This window comes from Lontra canadensis, unplaced genomic scaffold (genome assembly GCF_010015895.1).
Source record: "Lontra canadensis isolate GAN:19392208 unplaced genomic scaffold, GSC_riverotter_1.0 scaffold26, whole genome shotgun sequence".
Lineage (NCBI taxonomy): Eukaryota > Metazoa > Chordata > Mammalia > Carnivora > Mustelidae > Lontra > Lontra canadensis.
The window spans coordinates 11746916-11752915 of record NW_022631020.1 but is presented as its reverse complement, the minus strand read 5'-3'; positions in this window follow the sequence as shown (position 1 = coordinate 11752915).

Below are 6000 nucleotides of genomic sequence, written 5' to 3'. Positions count from 1 at the left end.
ATGAGAACTCTGATTTAAAAAAAAAAATTCCCACTAAGTTACAATTCTTTTTCTGAGTTGTCTTGTCTTTCTTCATAATATTAATCACCACTCAAATTCTGTAACCTATAAACTGCTCAATATCTTAAATCATTTCTCTTCCTTGTAGTTCTCATATTCCTAGTAACTATCTTACTCTCTTTTTCAGAATCATTTATCTAAATCTAGCATATTAATTTTCCTCTCATTTCCAGAAAACTTCCCTGATTCCATTGTTTTGCCCCAGTGCTTCTTTAATTTTAGCTTATGGATCACCTGCTCCACAATCACTGAATGAAAATATGCATTCACTTCCTGAAATTGTTATTAGTGCAAAAGTCTCAATGACACTCAATGATACTCAATGCTAAAGTCTCAATTTATACTCAATATAAAATGCTTATACAAAATTAATCATAGGTGGATATATATATTGGTGTGCTAAGTCTTTCTTATAAAATGAAATGCTATCGGAAGAATACATTTTGTTATTTTGAAAGCATTTTATACCCTATAATGCCTATTCCTATAATTTGTATTCAGTAAAGTGAGCTGGCTCCATTGAACTCATAAGCTCCAATTAACATTTTTTAATCCAACTTGCACAACCCTGGAAATATTCAAGTGTCAGGAAATACTTATAGAAAAATGAATTCTGTTCCGTAATCACTCTTCCAACTTCCAGGAATTCCTTATCTAAACAGGTTCAGTGATCAGTGGGTTATTTTTTATATATAAAGACATGTTCCTTTCAAAGCAAATTGTTGCATTGCAAATTTTATCTCATTCATGATCTAAGCACATGTTGGAAGATTCCTAGGTTCTTCTTAATAGAATTCAAGTGGTTCTAGGTTAAAAGGAATTGCTGGAAGGGATGCTGATATTGAAATCCAGGTCAGGAAGCCCTATTCTTGCATAGATGATAACCCTGTCATAAACAAGTCTTCCAGCAGCACCTTCTATGTTTCCTTTCCTTGGATGCATAGGGTTCTAAGTGCCCAGGAAAGAATAGCTTCAATATACATGTGAGGAACATTTCAGGGAGTGAGTATATTCACAATTACCTACTCATTATCACCTCTAATGGTGTTAATCTTTTGACACCATCCAAAGACTGAGTTCCTAAATGCTCATTACTGGTCAGTCCTTACTGACCAAATGCCAGGTTTAATAGCAAAACAGAAATGGAAAAACCCATATAGACAGTATAATAGTGTCTTCTAATGGTGAAGAAAGTGTTGCTTAAATAAAATATAAATGAGATAGATGTGTATATTAAGAGTTTTGCTTTGATTTCAAAATTTAAATATATATGAGGCATTAAATCTTATTCATCACAGCACTGGTCATCATCAGAACGATATTTTCTTTATCAGCTCCCCTCCAGTTAAAAGGTATTATAGGGGCACTTAGGTGTCAGTAGGTTAAACATCAGACTCTTGTTTTCTGCTCAGGTCATGATCTCTGGGACATGAGCTTGAGTCCTGTGTGGGCTCCAAGCTCAGCATGGGGTCTGCTTGGAATTCTTTCTCTCACTCTGCCTTTACCCCATGCTCATGCTCTCTCTCTCTCTCTCAATAAATAAATAAAATCTTTTTTTTAAAAGACATTATAATGTTTAACCTTTCTTTCTTGTTTTTTTTTTTTTTTCTTTTTCTTTTTATTTTTAGAGAGGGGAGTGGGGGCAGAGGGAGAGGGAGAGAAAGAATCTTAAGCAGGCTCCATACCCAGGATGGAGCCTGACAAGGGGTTCGATCTCATGACCCTGAGATCATAACCTGAGCCAAAATCAAGAGACAGTCATTTAACCAACTGAGCTCCCATAACCTTTCTTTAATGTTAGATTAGAATGTCTTGTTACTTTGTGAGATTTTGTAGCATTTTCAGTTATTAAAAGAGTGTAAATTATTTTTTTTAATTTTATAGAGGTACAACATATTTCTTCTCTTTTATAAACATTGTTTTTCCTTGGTTACTGGACAGTTGGATACTACATGGATACACTTTGTATCTTACCACTTAGTATTTGCAGATACTGACTTCTTAAACTATCCGTTTATCTTGGCAAAACTCTTTATAAAAAAAATGGTTCATTTTAAAATCCTCACAAGCTATTTATCTGTATGTTTATACTTTTTTTTCTTGCCAAGTTTTTTTTTTTTTTAATCTTTATAGCACATTCATCTCTGGATAAAAAGAAAAATGAGAAGATCAAACATAAAACAGTCAATGGCAGTTTTATTAGCAGCTAATTTGTGTCTTTGTTTATAAAACTGATGCTATGAACTAAAATTAAGTTGGAGGGAATAGATTCACTTAATCCAACAATGTTATTTCTTGTCAAAGTAATGAATGATTGGAGGTTCCTTTATACTGCAGATCACTTAAAATCAATTTGTGAGACTACTTATATTATATTATTTTAACATTCAGGGATTTAAATTATGGATATAAATGATTTTTGAAACAATAATAGAAAATCTCTGAAATTCCATGGAATCGAGTAAAGGAAATCCTGACACTCATCTTCATCTTTACTGAGAACTTTTGTGTAATTTAAGCAATATATTCTATAATTTCTATCCTTTTTATCTTAGATTTTTAAATTTCCTATGTTGAACTAACATGGTCATAACGATTGCAAAATTAAGTATCCTTAAAATCCTGCAATTTCTGTTAATTACATACATATCATTTTTCCCCGCTAAGACACTGATCTATATTCATTTAATCTTTTGAACCAAAAATTGTTCTTTTAATGAGATCTACAAATAAGATCCTCATATATCTTCATATATCAGTTAATAACTTCACACTTCTTATGACTGAATCACAAAAGGTTGAATCTTCAAAAAATTTTGAAAGCTTCGACAACTAAATGCTTTTATTTTCATTCTGTTTGATGTTTTATTGCTGTATGTGTGACTCATGAACTAGAGAGAAGATAACAAAAAAAATTCTTTTGAGAGGATTAACTACCCTGAGATGAAACACTAGCTATCCCTAGATCAATTCATGTTTCCTTTGAACTTAATACTAATTACACAATTATGTGTCATTGCATTATTATTTTACTAAATTTCAAAGCAAAAAGACTGATTACCAGAGAAGTTAATTTTCAAGTGAAAAGGTCAAGGTCATTTGTAATTAGTTTCCTGTAGACTTCAATTCCTCCAGGGTTAAAAAAAAAAAAAAAAGTAGAAGGAAAAAAAAATCAGCTAAAGAAACTCAAATATAGTGTGCCCCTTTAATCCAGAACTCTGCAGAGGAGGGTAGTAGGAATACAGAAAAGGCAGTCTTAACTTAAACAAAAGCAATAGGAAATTGTTTGGTGAACTATGATCCTGTAGTAAAACTGAAGTCTAATCACATCCGGATATATTATAAGATATGGTTTTGGACATTACCTCATCTTGATCCTTTAGACAACAGTAATAATGTGGTTTTGGACCTAGGAGCTGCATAGATATAATTTTGAAACTTTCTTCTGAGATTATTGTACATGTTTCTATACATGAACACGTATATGCATGTACTTTATTGCTAGATGCTTAATTTTTTTAAATGTCAATCCAAGAAGTGCTGAGACTATGATTTTACTTTCCCTGTTTTGTTGGATTCTGTATTCCATGATTATGTAACAATATGAGAGCTAGCAAGAAAATAATATTCTGTCCTGTAGAAATCAGTTATTTCCAGGGTTTGTCCTCCCTCCCTTCCTTCCTTCCTTTTTCTTTCTTTCTTTTCTTTCTTTCTTCCTTCCTTTTCCTTCCCTCCTTCTTTCCTTCCTTCCTTCCTTCCTTCCTTCCTTCCTTCCTTCCTTCTTTTTTTCCTTTCTTGAAGCAATGGTGCAGAGAACTTCAGCATCTTTAGTGCAGGTGCTCTTTCTATTATATGCACCTTTCTAACTCACTAAGTGTGGCGTTCTTGAAGAGCGACATTTTTTCTCATATTATTCTAATTTAATTGTCATTTATTTCTCATATTCTTTCCAAATTGTGAGTGTCCTGTCTGGTTTCCATCTGAATATAAACAGAAGAGAGATCACAAAAAAATATATTTATCATTTGAATCCTGTTAAAAAAAAATACAAAATTTTACTTAAAAGAATGGATTACTTAGAAAAGCACACACACTAATTTAAAGTAAAGATGATAAGTTAAGATATTATGTGGCCTTATCCATGTGAATAAAAAAGGGATAAGAATTACATTTTTTATATTTTTTTCTTTCAACTTCCCAACTTTGTGTATTTTTAAACTTAATTCCATTTGAATTTATAAAAAATAACTATATGCTTCATAAGAAATGTATTTTCAGTACTAAAGCCAACCTATGCATATTGTAAAAACAAAACAACAGCCAAAAAAAAAAACAAACAAACAAACAAAAAAACCCCCCAAAAACCTGAAAATACTTGTCACTTTTATTGTAAAGGGTACTTTACAGTATTTTATGGCAAAGTATTATGACAAAGGGCATTATGTAAATGATTGTAGGTTAAGGCTACTATAGGAACAGATAAAAAAAAGAAAAAAATGATCTTCTTTGAATGGAAAATAAAGTTAAGAGTTAGATATGTTAGGGAGGAATATTGGAGTTGAAAATTAATAGGATTTCCCAATAATTAGAGCTAGTAAATTCTCAATGAGAGTTAAAAAATGAATATTTACATGTCACTGAATTATTTCAAAGTCCTTTTACATAAGTGCTTCAATGAGTCTTCAAAAAATTTTAAATTATTAGATTATTATCTTTCATTGTAAAAATAGATATAAATTTCAAACAATTTAACTGCTTTTCCTAAATTTATCCCAATCTCTTTTCCATTGCTACTATACAATACTCTCTAAACTTTCCTGAAAATGTACAAGCAGAGAATTTATTTTATATATGTTAATAAACCATAAAATCAACTCTGTAAAACAGTCCATTATTCCCTTTATTAAAAAACTTTGACTCACATAGGGTAAATAAGTGGCTCAAGGTTATGGAGTAGATCATGGAGATCAAATTGGAACTCATATCTTTCTGAACCTGAAGCAGATGTTCTAGTATCACATCATCATAGTTTCATCATAGAGAAATTATTGAATTGAGTAGACACTAGACTTAATTTTCTTGGAGTATTCATCCACTCAAATTGCTAGATATGTCATTTTGTAAATATTTCCCAGTTTAGGAATATTGAATTGAATTAACTGAATTATCAATGATCCAGGCACATCTTATAGAGGGGAACTTTTCCATTATCTATATGAACAAGAAATAGAACCTCAGTTAAAAATTGGATGAAATACTAAAATACAAGAGTGGGTTTCAGAAAGTTTTCAAGATTTGATAAGCCATGGTTCTTTAGTATCATTGTGGCTGTACAAAGCACATGCTTATTAATTGAATTATCCTGAACAAACTTATTTTTTAAATAATTGTGTCAAGTAAGATTTTGGGATTGAATTTATGATATGATTTTAGATAGCCTATGGCTTGTTCTTTCCAAAGTATCTTCTCTGGAAGATGGCTGTTTTACTATTGTGTCTGAAATTCCATGAATTAAAACTTCACATGATTTTCAATTGATAAGCCTCCTAAAATGCTCACGTCTTGATGTGGCTATCACTGAGAGAATTTGTTTTGTTTTAGTTTGGAAATGACAGCAGTAATTCAAAGAGAAAGGTCATTATACTTAGGGAGAAAAATAAGAGTAGAGCGTATGGCCCAAGGGATGGCAGAGCATGATTCCTTGTGGAGCTCTCACAAGTATTTGGCTATAGGAGGTTAATGATCACATGATGGGCAAGTGAAAAGAAGCGTGAGGCGTGGAGAAACACCAAGAATACCAAGGAAGACCAAGGAGGCAGGAACCAAATGAACATCTTTATCCAATCTCTCAGCCTCCCTCTTTTCATCCTCTAGTTATAACCTTTTACAATTGATCTCTGTAAACTGTATTCCATTTTTGTTTTTAATACCACTTAAGAA